Here is a 16852-nt window from a genome sequence, read left to right as displayed (position 1 = left end):
AAATAAGTGCAATTATTTTTCAGAGCAATAGACTTACAATGATTATGTGGGATCTAATACCAAAAGCATAGGCTTAGGAATAGGAGACAAAGGAAGTCCAGTGGAGAGAGCCTGGGCCTGCAAATCAAAGGACCCAGGTTTTAACCCCAGCTCTGTCCACTGTTTCCAGTATTCATTCATTCATTCAATAGTATTTATTGAGCGCTTACTATGTGCAGAGCACTGTACTAAGCGCTTGGGATGAACAAGTCGGCAACAGATAGAGACAGTCCCTGCCGTTTGACGGGCTTACAGTCTAATCGGGGGAGACGGACAGACAAGAACAATGGCACTAAAACAGCGTCAAGGGGAAGAACATCTTGTAAAAACAATGGCAACTAAATAGAATCAAGGCGATGTACAATTCATTAACAAAATAAATAGGGTAACGAAAATATATACAGTTGAGCGGACGAGTACAGTGCTGTGGGGATGGGAAGGGAGAGGTGGAGGAGCAGAGGGAAAAGGGGAAAATGAGGCTTTAGCTGCGGAGAGGTAAAGGGGGGATGGCAGAGGGAGTAGAGGGGGAAGAGGAGCTCAGTCTGGGAACGCCTCTTGGAGGAGGTGATTTTTAAGTAAGGTTTTGAAGAGGGAAAGAGAATCAGTTTGGCGGAGGTGAGGAGGGAGGGCGTTCCAGGACCGCGGGAGGACGTGACCCAGGGGTCGACGGCGGGATAGGCGAGACCGAGGGACGGCGAGGAGGTGGGTGGCAGAGGAGCGGAGCGTGCGGGGTGGGCGGTAGAAAGAGAGAAGGGAGGAGAGGTAGGAAGGGGCAAGGTGATGGAGAGCCTTGAAGCCTAGAGTGAGGAGTTTTTGTTTGGAGCGGAGGTCGATAGGCAACCACTGGAGTTGTTTAAGAAGGGGAGTGACATGCCCAGATCGTTTCTGCAGGAAGATGAGCCGGGCAGCGGAGTGAAGAATAGACCGGAGCGGGGCAAGAGAGGAGGAAGGGAGGTCAGAGAGAAGGCTGACACGGTAGTCTAGCCGGGATATAACGAGAGCCCGCAATAGTAAGGTAGCCGTTTGGGTGGAGAGGAAAGGGCGGATCTTGGCGATATTGTAGAGGTGAAACCGGCAGGTCTTGGTAACGGATAGGATGTGTGGGGTGAACGAGAGGGACGAGTCAAGGATGACACCGAGATTGCGGGCCTGCGGGACGGGAAGGATGGTCGTGCCATCCACGGTGATGGAGAAGTCTGGGAGCGGACCGGGCTTGGGAGGGAAGATGAGGAGCTCAGTCTTGCTCATGTTGAGTTTTAGGTGGCGGGCCGACATCCAGGTGGAGACGTCCCAGAGGCAGGAGGAGATGCGAGCCTGAAGGGAGGGGGAGAGGACAGGGGCGGAGATGTAGATCTGCGTGTCATCTGCGTAGAGATGGTAGTCAAAGCCGTGAGAGCGGATGAGTTCACCGAGGGAGTGAGTGTAAATGGAGAACAGAAGAGGGCCAAGAACTGACCCTTGAGGAACTCCAACAGTTAAAGGATGGGAGGGGGAGGAGGCTCCAGCGTAGGAGACCGAGAATGATCGGCCAGAGAGGTAAGAGGAGAACCAGGAGAGGACAGAGTCCGTGAAGCCAAGGTGAGATAAGGTATGGAGGAGGAGGGGATGGTCGACAGTGTCAAAGGCAGCAGAGAGGTCAAGGAGGATCAGAATGGAGTAGGAGCCATTGGATTTGGCAAGAAGGAGGTCATGGGTGACCTTAGAGAGAACAGTCTCGGTAGAGTGGAGGGGACGGAAGCCAGATTGGAGGGGGTCTAGGAGAGAATGGGAGTTAAGGAATTCTAGGCATCGATTGTAGATGACTCGTTCTAAGATTTTGGAAAGGAAGGGTAGTAGGGAGATAGGACGATAACTGGAGGGGGAAGTGGGGTCAAGAGCGGGTTTTTTTAGGATGGGGGAGACGTGGGCATGTTTGAAGGCAGAGGGGAAGGAGCCCTTGGAGATCGAGTGGTTAAAAATAGAAGTTAAGGAAGGGAGGAGGGCAGGGGCGATGGTTTTAAGAAGGTGAGAGGGAATGGGGTCCGAGGCGCAGGTGGAGGGGGGTGGCACTTGCGAGGAGGGAGGAGATCTCCTCTGAGGATACTGCAGGGAAGGATGGGAAAGTAGGGGAGGGGGTTGTTGGGGGGTAGGGGAGAGGCGGAGGGGTGACTTTGGGGAGCTCAGACCTGATCGTGTTGATTTTCGTGAGGAAATAGGTGGCCAGATCATTAGGGGTGAGAGATGGGGGAGGGGGAGGAACAGGGGGCCTAAGGAGAGAGTTAAAGGTCCGGAACAATCGGCGGGGGTGACGGGCATGGGTGTCGATGAGGGAGGAGAAGAAGCTTTGCCTGGCGGAGGAGAGGGCAGAGTTAAGGCAGGAAAGGATAAATTTGAAGTGTGACCTTTGAAAAGTGACTTTACTTGTCTGCACCTCAGTTCAATACCAATTCTTGTATTTATCAATCAATAGTGATAATAATGATATTTGCTAAGCACTTCTTATGTGCCAGGCACTGTTCTAAGCACTGCGCAGGGATTGTCTCTATCTGTTGCCAAATTGTACATTCCAAGCGTTTAGTACAGTGTTCTGCACATAGTAAGTGCTCAATAAATACTATTGAATGAATGAATGGGGTAGTTATAAGTTAATTGGGTTGGACCCAGTTCCTGTCCCTCATGGGGTTCGCAGTCTTAATCCTTATTTTACACAATAGGGAATGGAGGCACAGAGAAGTTAAGTGACTTGCCCAGGGTCATATGGCAGATGAGTGGCGAAGCCAGGATTAAAACCCATGACCTTCTGACTCCTAGGCTCGTGTTCTATCCACTAGTCTATGCTTTAATCCTATTTATTGAGTGGTTACTGTGTGTAGAGCACTGTATTAGGCACTTGGAAGAGGACAAACAAAAATATTACAGATGCATTCCCTGACCACAATGAGCTTACAGTCTAGAGATGGAGGCAGACATGCGTTGTTTGAAAGGAGAGAAAGTTAGCACTCCCCTTGAGAAGGATGAAAGAGGTCCTAATGACCGTTACAACACACATATGGTTACAGCATTGCCACCTACTTTGTGGCACCTAACCAAGTTTTTTCAGTGCTTAGAACAGTGCTCGGCACATAGTAAGCACTTTACAAATACTATCATTATTATTAATATAAATAAGTTACAGATATTTATGTAAGTGCTTCTAGACTATGAGACCCGTAAGGGACAGGAACCGTGTCTGACCACCAGGTGATTATCTTATATTTGCCTCAGTGCTTACTACTATGCTTGGCACATAGTAAGCACTTAACAGAATCCACAATTATTATTTAGTCTCTAAATGAGTTCCTTTGCTGTCTTAGAAAACCCAACCTGTGTCCTTTTTTCTATCTGATAAGCGATATAAGGCCAATAATAATACATCAAAAACAAACATTAAAAATTCCACATCCTTCCAAAAGCTGCTGGGATGGTAAATGTGTGTTTCAAAGACTCCTGAGTTCCTTATGTGAAAGTTTCTATGAAAGTATTAAATGCCTGAAAATGTCCACACATGAGGATCTTGTTTCTCTTCCTCCTAGAACTCTAGGGAATGGTCAGATATATATTGAGTAGCAGAGAGGTATTGAGAATCAGAAAAGTCTTCAAGATTCCTTAAATCAACACCATTTCGTATACTTGCAAACTGGTTTACAAGAGAAACAAGTTTCAGGTGGTCTGTCTATCAACACACACACACACAGAGGTCTGGAAGTTAGATGACCTGGATTCCAATCCTGTTTCCAGCACTTGTCTGCTGTGTGACCTTGGGTAAGTCATTTAACTTCCCTGTTTCTCAGTTACCTCATCTGTAAAATCAGGATTAAGGCTGTAAGCCTCATATGGGACATAGCATGTGTGGAAACTAATTAGCTTGTATCTACTCCAGAGCTTCCTCTCTCAGAATTGCACGTTGAGTTTCCAATACTCTACTAGTCTCGGCTACAGGAGGGAGAGTCAAGCAGAGGCCATTTTGTTCCTAGCTCAGGCAGTGGCTAGCAAGTGGAAGGCAAATCTGCTGTAAGTCAAAATTCACCTGTGCTGGGCAGCAGCAGCATGGGAGATGGTCAAGGACAGAGACTCAGGTTTACTTCACAGAAGGCAATGGTAAAATACTTCCATATTTTGACCAAGAAACTCTATGGATACACTATCAAAACAATTGCTGATGGAGGTGGGGCATTCTGGGAGAGATGTGTCCATGGAGTTGCTGTGGGTTGGAGATGACTCAATGGGTCAGAGATTCATTCATTCAATCATATTTATTAAGTGCTTTATGTGTGCAGAGCACTGTACTAAGTGCTTGGAAAGTACAATTCGGCAACAGAGACAATCCCTCCCCAACAACAGGCTCACAGTCTAAATGACTCGACAGCGTAAATCAAGAGAAGACTCCAGGGATTAGAACAGTACCTGACTCATAGTAAGTGCTTAACAAATACTACTTGAGCATGTGTATGGATGTACATGCATACACAATTTATGAATATCTCTTTTGTATACGTTTTCACAGCCCATAAGATATGAGTAGGTTCTCCTTTACTGAGCTGCTGCAACAGATGTTTTATTGTGGGTTACTAACATCTTCAAGGCGACCTCTACGTAGTGCTTCACTGGAGATAGTCTAGGGAAATCTGGGTGGAACTTTGGCCCAAGAACCTCACCCAGATGAAGCAACAAGGAGGAACCGAACTCATGAAACCATCACAAGAGTAATCCCTCTATAAATACGTTTGACTAAATGGAAGGATTTAGTCAATTACCCCCTGGGTAATCCAAACCAACACACTGCATTTAATACATACACAAGATAAGTTTTTTTTACATCACAACAAAACTGAATTCCAACAGTTTAACTGAAAGAATGGACAGGGAATGTTAAAGTGTGCAGCTGGTAAATTTGTAGGACTGTATTTATTTATTTAGTTCAGTTATTTTGCTAGAACAACCTCCACACAATAAAATAAATCTTTGGGAATATATTTTGCTATTCAAGTGTATCCTAGCAAAAGCAATATAAAAATAATTTAGGAGCAACCATGTAATTATGTGCATTTATTCCAACCTTCCATTACTAGAGATAACAAGATGAATAGTAAAATGTGAACTTTAACAATCCTGTAATTATAGCCACTGAACCGTACATTATTGAAAGAATTGTGCAAAATCCAGATGCGAAAGAATCAACTGGATATGTAAATAGAAATGAAACAGTAAAATAATCAAATGATGAAGAAGTAATGTAGACAGTGAAATAGCTTTCTAGCATCTTTTACTGCCGTGTTTTCATTTCTTTAACAAACACTCCGTTTATTTTTATCATTTTGCCACATTTCCTACAATTATCCACTGTTCAGGATCTAAAAATCAGATCAGCCAAGTATTCTGGGACTTCTTATCATTCAGTTTTCCATTTTTCACTAGCACATAATTAGAATTGATAGAGTGTTTTCCACACCATTTTGTGTAATGAGGACAATAATATATATTGCCCTCATTATATATATATTATATACATATATATACTTCAGTTGCATTTCTTTTTTCCGCTAGGCTCCCTGGCAAGGGGTTTTAAGAGATTTTATGTAATGATCAATACCTTAAGAATAATCTGACTCTCTACTTTTGTACATAATGATTCCTATTTACAATTTAGCCAAAGAACCTGACTTGTCAAGAGACCCTTGGGATTTGCTGGTGGCAATTTAGGTATTGATGAATATTGTCAGATTCACAGTCCTACTAAAGACAGTTTATGCTAAGTAGAAAAGAAACTCAAGGTGCCTTAGAGTATTTCATTTCTGTGGTATCTATCAAACCAAATGTAAAGTAAGACAACACTCCTCCAGTCTTCAGGGGGTTCATTCATGTATTTAAGTGATGAATTGAGGAGAACAGTGTGCAGAGCACTTTTCTTAGAAGAGCAGTGTCGCCTAGTGGAAAGATCAAATGAATCAGAGTCAAGGGGACCCTGGTTCTAGTCCCAGAGCCTCCACTTTCTTACTGTAAGACCTTGGGCAAGTCATTTTAACCTCTCATGAACTTATATTTCCTCAGCTGTATCTGTAAAATGAGGAGCCTTGGGAGCCCTAGGTGGGACAGGGATTGTGTCTAATCTAATTACTTCAGCACTTATCAAAGGGTAGAGCACATAGTAAGTGATTTATAAGTGCCACCTTTATTATTAGTAGAAATACAACAGGACTAAGAACCTGGTCCCTATCTCTAAGGAGGAATCAATGATAAATTTCTCCCCTTCAAGCACACCTAAACAATAGCATTAAGGGTGATTGGGCATGAAGATAGAAAACCTCAGGGATGAGAACATCAAAGTCCCTTCCCCTGCTTCCTCCCTGCTACTCTGCCTGGCTTTGGGGTACCCTTTTTTGTTTACAAGTTTTTTATTTTAATGGTATTTAATAATAATAATAATAATAATGTTGGTATTGAAGCACTTACTATGTGCAGAGCACTGTTCTAAGCGCTGGGGTAGACACAAGGGAATCAGGTTGTCCCACATGGGGCTCACAGTCTTAATCCCCATTTTACAGATGAGGTAACTGAGGCACAGAGAAGTTCAGTGACTTGCCCACAGTCACACAGCTGACAAGTGGTGTAGCCGGGATTCGAACCCATGACCTCTGACTCCAAAGACCGTGCTCTTTCCACTGAGCCACGCTGCTTCTCTATTTAAGTGCTTACTATGTGTCAAGCACTGTACTCAGCACTGGGGTGGATACAAGTTAATCAGGTTGGACACAGATCATGTCTCACTGGGGCTCACAGACAATCCCCATTTTACAGATGAGTGCTGACTGTGCACCTAGCACTGTACTACCATCTTGTCTTATGCTGTCAAATCATCTCCAACCCATAGCGACACCATGGACACAACTCTCCCAGACTGCCCCACCTCCATCTGCAATTGTTCTGGTAGGGTATCCATAGAATTTTCTTGATAAAAATACAGAAGTGGTTTTCCATGTCTCTTTCCATGGAATAAAGCTGAGTCTCTGCCTTCAACTCTCTCCTGTGCCACTGCTGCCCAGCACAGGTTTTGACTTGTAATAATAATAATGATGGCATTTGTTAATCGCTTACTATGTGCAAAGCACTGTTCTAAGCACTGAGCACTATTCTAAGCACTGGACGGATTGCCTTCCACTCACCAGCCACTGCCCAAGTGGAATGGAATAGGTATGCCTCTGCTTGACTTTCCCTCCTGTAGCCAGGACTGGTAAAGTACTGGAAACTCCCCAGGTGAGAGCCTGAGAAGGAACTGGGATCTCAGGAACATACGATAGAGGAACAGAGCAGCCTAGAGGAAAGAGCAAGGGCCTGGGAATCAGAAGACTTGGGTTTCAATCCTGATTCCACCACTTCTTTGCTGTGAGACCTTGGATGATTCACAACGTCTCTGTGCCTCCTTATCTATAAAATGGGTACTAAATACCTGTTCTCTCTCCCATTTAAACTCTGAGCCCCATGGGGGTCAGGAACTGTGTCTGATCTGATTCTTATTTCTTTCCAAGAGTTTATATATTGTGCTTGTCACAAGGTAAGTACTGACAAATACCATAAGTTTTATTACTATTATTATGATGGACACAAAAGATTTAAGGGCTCCCTGACCTCAACGAGTTCATAACTTAAAGGGTGAACTCACACAAACAGTGCTATGACAACAGTATTATTTGCATAACAAGCTGTGGTCAGCTATCAATTCTACCAATCTCAAAGCGAAGAGGTGGAATTTCAGTTCAATATAGAAACACCTCCCTCTCCTCCAGTCATATGATGTAAAGTGACATTACCCTAATGTCCACCTCCATATCTGTTCCCCTCCCACCACACTCACAGGTGATCCAGATGTATCTGAGGCCTGGGAACACTGGAGTGTTTTGAGAGGGGCCAGGACTCTGTAGGCAGGATGAAGAATTTACAGTCTCACACACTCCAGTGGCAAGTTAGAGGTGGAGAAACAGGTGGAAGCAGGCAGGAAGAGAAGAGATTTGACAAATACTTCAATTATGCTCTTCTCTCATGTTCAAGTTTCTACTCAGAAACTAGGCCTGCAGATGGAGCAATTCAGATGCATCTCTGGTCCCGGGCAGAGGAACATCTTTGACTCTCTCTTTCATAGCACTCCTGGAGCCAAGGAGGGACAAGATGGAGGTTAAGGTGTTTGTGAGGTAGGCCAGGACCCTGGAAGGAGAGTTTCATTCCGGTGGCAAGATGGAAGTGGAGAAACGGGAAGGTAGGGTGGGCAGGCAGACAAGAGACATTACAAATGCTTAAATTATGTTCTTTTCCCATTTTCAAGTTATTACTTGGACCTGGTTGGAACTTCCACCTTGTCTTGGTGACATCGGTGGCAGGATGGAGGTGAAGAAACAGGGAAGCTGGGGGCAGACAGGCAGAGAAGAGAATTTACAAATAATTAAATTATGCTCTTCCACTTTTAAATTTTTTTTGGAGAGTATGCAGAAAAGATGGAGTTAGATGGGGGTGGGGGGGGAGGAGGAGGGGATCCTGCAAGTAGAGAAGAGAATTAAAGTGACCTTTTTTTCCTCCAGTCTGGAGATTATTCTGATTATCCATTCTCTTGCCAAACCATGATTGCCAACTCTGGCTTTTGCAAATTAGTTGTTCCCTTTAAATGTTTGATATTCATCCCACCCTCAGCATTTATGGCCATATTTGTGATTCACTTTAGTGTCTGTCTCTCCCCTCTAGACAAACTCCTGGTGAACAGAGAAAATATCTACCAACTCTATTGAATTATACTTCCCCAAGGGCTTAATGCAGTACTCTGCACATAGTAAGTGCTCAATAAATTCTGATTGATGAAATTCGTGACTTTGTCAATTTCTTGTTATCATGAGGAGACTGAGGCCCAAAGAAGTGACTTGCTCCTTGATTCTCTCTCACTACATCCCAGCTAGCAATCCTACTCCCACCCTTACCAACTACACTCTCAAGCAGTTAGTACGGTGCTCTGCATCCTTTAAGTGCTCATTAAATACCATTGCTTTGACTTATCTGAGTGGCCCTTCTCTGAAGGATTTCCTTCACCAAAATTCTACCTAGACTTTATTCAAACTTCCTTTCAGACTTTTTCACACCTGTGACCTCACTGCCAATATGGTGTATCTTGCCACAGTTTGTCAGGAAAGCCATTTTATTGGCCTCTATCCAACAGCCTCTAATTACTCCTGTCTGACATTCAGATTTCTATGACTTCAAATATTATAACAGGTTTTCTTTACCTAGCCTATATATCTTCATGACTTACCTCCTCATTATACATTATTCAACTTGATAACTGTTCACCAAACATTCTGAAGTGCTTTACATAGTACATGCCTGAATGCAACTATTCAAAACATACAAGACAACTCCAGAAGACATGTCAATATACATTGTGCTTTCACAAAAAGGGAAGCAATGCAATTTTATTACAGGAAACCTCAGCCCTATCCCCTTTCTATAATCCATGGTATTTGAGAAGCATCATGGCACAGTACATAAAACACAAGCTTGGGAGTCAGAAGGTCATGGGCTCTAATTCCAGCTCCACCACTTGTCTGCTGTGTGACCTTGGGCAAGTCACTTCACTTCTCTATGCCTCATTTCACTTATCTATAAAATGGGGATTAAGACTGAGCCCTATGTGGGTCAGGCCTTTTGTCCAATCCAATTTGCTTGTATCCACCCCAGCGCTTAGAACAGTGCCTGGAAAATAGTAAGTGCTTAAATACCACAGTTAATTGGGGTTAAAGTTTTATCCAGCTCTTATTTTTTGCCAATAGTTTCATTTTCCCCTCCCCAAATATTTCAGCAGAACTGCATTTCAAAGAAGGAGTTAAATCAACTACCTTACATTTTTCTACAAACTATCTAGTCCACGCTTCCCTATTCCTCGAGAACCCCCAATGGCTGTCTATTCACCTCTGCAAATAGAAACTCCCTACCCAAGCCAAAAATAGTACTACTACTAATTATAATTGTGATATTTGTCAAGTGCTTCCTATGTGCCGAACACTGTTTTAAGTGTTGCCAACCACTCCTCCCATGTCCTGACTCCAGCCTGGAACACCCTCCCTCATCATATCCAACAATCACTCTCCTCACCTCCAAAGCCTTATTTAATAGTATGTCTCCTCCAAGAGGCCTTCCCTAAACCTTCATTTGCTCCTCTCCCACTTCCTTTATCACCTGCACTTCGATTTGCACCCTTCTTCAGCCCCACAGCTCTTCATTCAATCGTATTTATTGAGCACTTGTGTGCAGAGCACTGTTCTAAGTGCTTATATCTGGAATTTATTTATATTAAAGTCAGTATCCCCCTCTCGATTGTAAGCTTACTGTGGGCAGAGAACATTCCTCCCAACTCTGTATTATTGTACTCTCCCCAGTGCTTAGTAAGATGATCTGCACACAGTAAGTGCTCGATAAATACGATCCGTTGATTGCACTTTGTTTCTTCTCTCCCAACTCCCAGGTAATCAGAAAGATGTCTCAGAAAGGAGGCAGAAAAGTTAGAGGGCTGGATAAGCCAGAAACTGATGAATTGGCCCTGAATACCTGACAAATCTTTATACAGTCATAATCTAACGCCGGTGGTTCGGCACAGGAGCCAGTCATATCACGAAGACCCCAGCCAAGTGAAGATTTCTAAAAATCCAAAGTTCAGGAATGATGCATGCTTTTAATGAATTACCTCATTAAATACTCGGTTTATGTAAACTGTGGATGGAAAGGGAGGTCACCAAATTAGGTACAAGCAACATGCTTGGGTAAAGGTGGAGAACCTCCATAAAATACATCCATGACCTTTTGATCTTACATTTAGATGCATGCATCATTCAGTTCATTCACTCTGATGACTCTTTTAGTCTGAAACCACCCTTCACTCTGTATTCCCAAGGACACCTTTACCTTTCCAAAAGTTGCCCCTAAAATGGTAACTTTCTTCTTAAAACTGTAGGCTCTGTTGAATGACCAAATCTAATGACCAGAATCAGGCATGATTCTCCAAGCTCTTACCAACTCTAATTATAGGAGAAGGTGAGAAATAAACTCCATTATTCAGGTTGGTTTCCCACTGTGACTTCTGGCTGTTACAGGTAAAGAATATCCAAATTTGGGATTACTCATGTCTTTGCCACCATGGGTGAAGGTTGGGGAATGACAGGGTGACAAGCTGAGAGGTGCCTAGTCTTCCCCATGACATTCCTGTTCTTAAGTGGCATTTTTGTGAGGGGCAAAGCTTGGCATGACCAGTCCTCCTCAATGCTGTATCACTCGCAGTAAAGATTTATCAGTTCTAGAGCACCACTTTCAACATTAACCTTCACTATGTGTAAACACTGTTCCAAGCACTAGAGTTTATACAAGGTAGTCAGGTTGGATATAGTCCCTGTCCCACATGGGGCTCACAGTCTTAATCCCCATTTTACAGATGAAGTAACTGAGGGTCAGAGAAGTTAAGTGAATTGCCCAAGGTCACACAGCAGATTGAATCTGCCCAAGTCAGAGGTTGTCAGAAAATCCAAAGTTTGCCACACATGTTTTAAATGGATTGTCACAACTGACCAATTTTGCTACACCAATCTCCAAAGCCTGGAATTGGAAAATACTGTGAATGCTTTGCTTCCTCTCTCTGACTCAAACATTTTCTATTGCCACACGAAGTCTTAGCTTGTTAATATTTCACCAACTGGGAATTAAACCACTGCTCAGGCCATGATCCTACTCTATATTCAAGAGTCTACAGCACAGAAGTGCCTGCAGAATCCACACGCCTGAGGGTTTCCTATTGCTATGTTACGTGACCCCAACTAGTGTTCCCTCCCCAACAAATGATGAGGTGAAACTTAAATCCCTCTTGGAGGGATTTTTTTCTAACTTGGTATAGGAAGAACAAAGAGCAGGAATGCTGTGCAAATAAGGAAGATAAGGAGGACTGTGAATTTTTCAGTAATGAGAACACGGGAGAGAACAGAACACAGTTAGTCAAGATGGCCAACAAAAGGAAGAATGAGAGAATGGAAGGTGAGCATGTCACGATGCAATATTGTTGGACAGAGTCTTGGGTCTAAGACAACTCTGTTCCAAACTAGTTGTGTGGTTTGGTCAAGGCCAACTTTCTGGACTTCAGTTTTCTCTGTGAAATGAATATAATATAAGTGGGAATAGCACCACCTGTTGTCTACTCAACTTACAGGAATCTAGCGGACAGAACAAACTCTCAGGTCCTTAGAGGATAGGTTCCATGGGTCCTGCTACCATGATAATTTTGAATCAACAGAACTCTTCATTTTCATTAAGCATATCAGTAGAACTCTTGAGAGTCAAGGAGGGGAAGAGCCAGCCAATTGATTATGATATTTGTTAAGCACTTATGATTTGCCAAAAACTGGGGCAGACACCAGATAATTAGATTAGCCTTGGCCCCTGTTCCACAAGGGGCTCACAGTCTAAGGGAGAGGGAAAACAAGTACTTCATCGCCATTATACAGAGAAGGAAATTGAGGCACAGAGAAGTTGGAAGATTTGGTCAAGGCAAGTGGCAAAGCTGGAATTAGAACTCAGGTCTCCTGGCATCCAGTCCCGTTCACTTCCTACTAGGTCATGCTTCTTCCCTCTCTGCCCTTTCCTTAACCTCTGTTTGAATGAGACTAAATGGAGAAGAAGCCTGTCTGAGAAGAAGCCAGAACAAAGACTAGGTTGAAGAAAGTAAAGCAGATGGAATAATTACTAGTAGCATGACATTTAAGACACTAACCTGGGCAGAACCCCAACCACTGCAATGTTCTCTACAGTATAAAGATGTGTTATGAACACACAGTATAAAACCAAAATATCCTTGTGCTGTACAGAAAGGAGAGGAGCATTTGCCTCCTATCCACCTATCGCACAACTTTGTAGCAGGAGCAGAAGCAGAATTATTAGAATGCTTTCCAAAGCAAGTTACCTAAGAAAGTGAAGGATTTAAGGAAAAAAAAAGTCAAGGACTAGCTAGAAAAATGCACAGAACAGGCCCATAAATCAAGGGTATGTCTATGCAGCACACAGATTTGGGGGAAAAACATACAAGTCAATGGCAGTCCACCCTTAGGTGTCCACCAAATGAACTGAAGAAATGATGGAAAGGTATCCTTGAATGATTTTCTGGTACTGTTTATCACTGCCAATTTCATGGTCATAAGTGCCTTTAGGTGTTTTCATTTCAGCATTTTCAGGTCATAGCTCATGGTCTTCATTCTGCCAATGAAAACTCAAAGGAAATTTTGGTGCATGAGCTAAGCATATTCTTGATTCTTGTTTACTGCTTTATTTTTCAGCCACAGGTTCAGGCATCTCTGTTTCAAATACTGAATCCATTGGCATCACTACAGCTTTCTTTCTGTGTGTCTCTTTAGAATGGATGGCTTGGGGGTATCCCCCAAAGGGTGACACAGCAAAGGTTTATTTAACTTTAGTAATTTATTGTGATGATCACTTCACAGTGTAATCCTTCAGCAACTGACATCAATCATTTTTTTCTTCTAAACACTCCTTTCTGGTCCAGATCTAGTTCTATTTGGGAATACCAGGTAGTTTGTCTTATCGGGAAAAGATGCAAAATTTCTATTCCACCTGTATGCAGTTTGTGAGAATGGCAGCCAGTTCGAAAGTTTCACTACTTGGTCAGGGCATTGAATTTCTAACAGGATGACAGCTCTTTCTTGATTTGTAAACTCATTGTGGGCAGGGAATGTGTCTGTAAAATGTGTCTGCCAATTCTGTCATGTGCTTTCACAGGTGCTTGATACACTGATCTACACATAGTAAGTGCTCAATAAATACCATGGACTAAGTGCTCAATAAATACCAGTCCATAGTTACATAAGCAATTTAATAACTCTGAGATCATCTGGGTGAAATAATTAAAAAAGAAATGTGTCAACTGAATCTTAAAGTCAGTGGGATGCCCAGAATATAGGAAGATTCTAATATATTCATACACATCCCATGGAGCTCAACTGAATAATCAGAAGAGGACTGTATGAGGATATAAGAAAAAAACATGCACTAAACCTTACTCTTGAACTAGATTTATGAATCTATGTTGGTTCATCATGCCTCTTAAGCATGAAAACCAAAATTTGAACATTTGGATGTACTTTCCATGACTCAGCATGAGACTTGTTTTACTTATTTTTTAATGGCATTTGTTAAATACTTCCTATGAACTAGGCACTGTACTGAGCACTGGGGTATTTTTAAGTTAATTAGATTGGACACAGTCCTGGTCCCACGTGTGACTGTCTAAATTCCCATTTTACAGATGAGATAACTGAGGCACAGAAGTTAATTGACTTGCCCAAAGTCCCAGAGCCGACAATTGGTGGAGCTGGGATTAGAACTCAGGTCTTCTGACTCTCTGACCTGTGCTCTTTCCACTAGACCACGTTCCTTTGCACTGTAAATTATATTTTTAAGGCCATCATTTGAATCTCACTTCCTTCATGCAGAGTTCTGAGGGTACAGCAGTATGTTCTAGAGGAAGGCAGAGGAACCTTTTCTCTTTCTGACCCTTTTCCCTTTTTCTCCTTGCAATAGACACGTGGATCACTGAAGGTATTAGTGATGTCTAATTTCCACGACAGAAATGGATAATGATGATAATAACTTACTTTATTATAGATTAATTTCCACATAATAATGATAATAATAATTATGGTGTTTGTTAAGTGCTTACTATGCACCAGGCACTAGAAGCAGTGTGGCGCGGTGGAAAGAGCACGGGCTTTGGAGTCAGGGCTCATGAGTTCGAATCCCAGCTCTGCCACTTGTCAGCTGTGTGACTGTGGGCAAGTCACTTCACTTCTCTGGGCCTCAGTTCCCTCATCTGTAAAATGGGGATTAAGACTGTGAGCCCCACGTGGGACAACCTGATTCCCCTGTGTTTACCCCAGCGCTTAGAACAGTGCTCTGCACATAGTAAGCGCTTAACAAATACCAACATTATTATTATTATACTAAGCGCTGGGATGGATATAAGCAATTGGGTTGGACACAGTCTCAATCCCCACTTTACAGATGAGGTAACTGAGGCACAGAGAAGTGAAGTGACTTGCCCAAGGTCACACAGCAGACAAGTGGTGGCATCAGGATTAGAACCCATGACCTTTTGACTCCCAGGCCCGTGCTCTGTCCACTATGTAACGAGACCAATGGGCATCTTAACTATCCAGTTATCATGTAGTTAAGATGGTCCTGACTCTTCAAAGAGTAATTCATTTATATTAAAGTCTGTCTCCCCATCTAGACTGTAAGATTCTCTTGAGCATGGCTCACGTCTGCCAATTTCTTTTATTGCACTTGCCCAAGCACTTAGTACAGTGCTCAATAAATATGACTGATTTATTGATTAGAGCTACAGAATAGGAAATCACTTGCTTGATACTATTCTGAGAGGGAAAGTCTACTTATAATTTTTCAGAAAAATCACCCCTGTGTTGTGCCAACAGATAGAGGTTAAGAGAAAAGCAAAACAATCCTCGGCTTTTGATGACTTCAGCAGATAAACAAGTTTGGACTAAGGGGAGAAAATGTGAATTGTCAGCAGACTTCAAAAGCCAAACACTTTATTTGTGCACTTTTGCATTAGCTGGACACTCTTAAATCCTCTGCTTTTTCTCACCACCTTTTTACATTTCTGACCAAGTCTGCAGTGGCATCAGAAACAAAATTGAAAACCCTTTAAAAAGCATCTAGAAATCAGTCTAATCCAAAGATCTCACTCTATCCTCTTAGCATGGTTCACTGGGTGCTAATGTCCTAATGAAAAACAGTACTAGTAGAGGTTTATTTTCCCCTTTTTCTTTTATCCCCTAAGGTCACAAGAGGAAAGAAAAAAAAGAAAAAAGGGGTAGAAGAGGTATTTGGGACCCGTGTGAGGTTGACTTCTACATTAGGAAACACTGTGATTTGTATACTTAAACCAAACAGAGATCTTATTTATTTATCAGAAATCTGTCCTACATTATCCCCATCCCAACACTTCCCAGTTGGACAACCAGGTCACACTGTAGAGGTGGACTTAAGCATTTTTCTTCATCCACAACTTTCTAGCCATTTACCTTGAGGAGCAAGGTCAGCAAAAATGCATCCAGAACCAGCAAGGCTTTGAACATTCTTCTGCTGTCCAGTAACCATGGTCAGTCTCCGCCGCCGCTCTCTCCAGCGGAGGCCTCTCCTTCTCCCACTCCCCCAGACTCACCGGTAAGGGAGGAGGCGTCACCTTCCTCCTCTCGCCCCGTTGCCGCTTCCGCACTATCCCTCCTCCCCCCTCCCTCTCCTTCCCCTCCTTCGAAGCCCATATCATTCGCCTCTACCACCCACTCCAGTTACTTGTTGCCGTCATCTACCGCCCTCCCGGTCCCACCTCCGACTTCTTCAACCACCTTGACCCCTTTCTCACCTTCCTTCTCTCCTTCTCTCTGCCCACTCTGATCCTTGGAGACTTCAACATCCATACGGATGTACCCGACGACTCCTCTGCCGCCCGCCTGCTATCCCTCCTCGACTCTGCCGACCTCCTCCTCCACCATACCGCGCCCACTCACCGACTCGGTCACACCCTCGATCTCGTCATCTCCTACCGCTGCACTATCTCCTCCCTCACCAACTCTGAAATCCCTCTCTCTGACCATAACCTTCTCACCTGCCTCATCTCTCACACTCCCTCCCCCCAAACGGCTACCTTACTATTACGGGCTCTCGTTATATCCCGGCTAGACTACTGTGTCAG

At 43.3% G+C, this 16852-nt stretch overlaps 1 protein-coding gene and 1 non-coding gene across 2 annotated transcripts in view; one reads left to right on the top strand and one right to left on the bottom strand.

The window, feature by feature from the left end:
* The window catches only part of NRXN3 (neurexin 3), a 1784727-nt gene that overhangs the window by 492502 nt on the left and 1275373 nt on the right, over window positions 1–16852 (bottom strand).
* On the top strand, window positions 2989–3116 carry LOC114816715. The gene has a single exon (XR_003764524.1). It is a non-coding gene; the product is annotated as a U6atac minor spliceosomal RNA (small nuclear RNA).

The sequence above is a fragment of the Ornithorhynchus anatinus genome, chromosome 1, assembly GCF_004115215.2.
Source record: "Ornithorhynchus anatinus isolate Pmale09 chromosome 1, mOrnAna1.pri.v4, whole genome shotgun sequence".
In the NCBI taxonomy this organism is placed as follows: Eukaryota; Metazoa; Chordata; class Mammalia; order Monotremata; family Ornithorhynchidae; genus Ornithorhynchus; species Ornithorhynchus anatinus.
The sequence above is the reverse complement of the archived record's forward strand: the minus strand, read 5'-3'. Positions and strand labels throughout refer to the sequence as shown.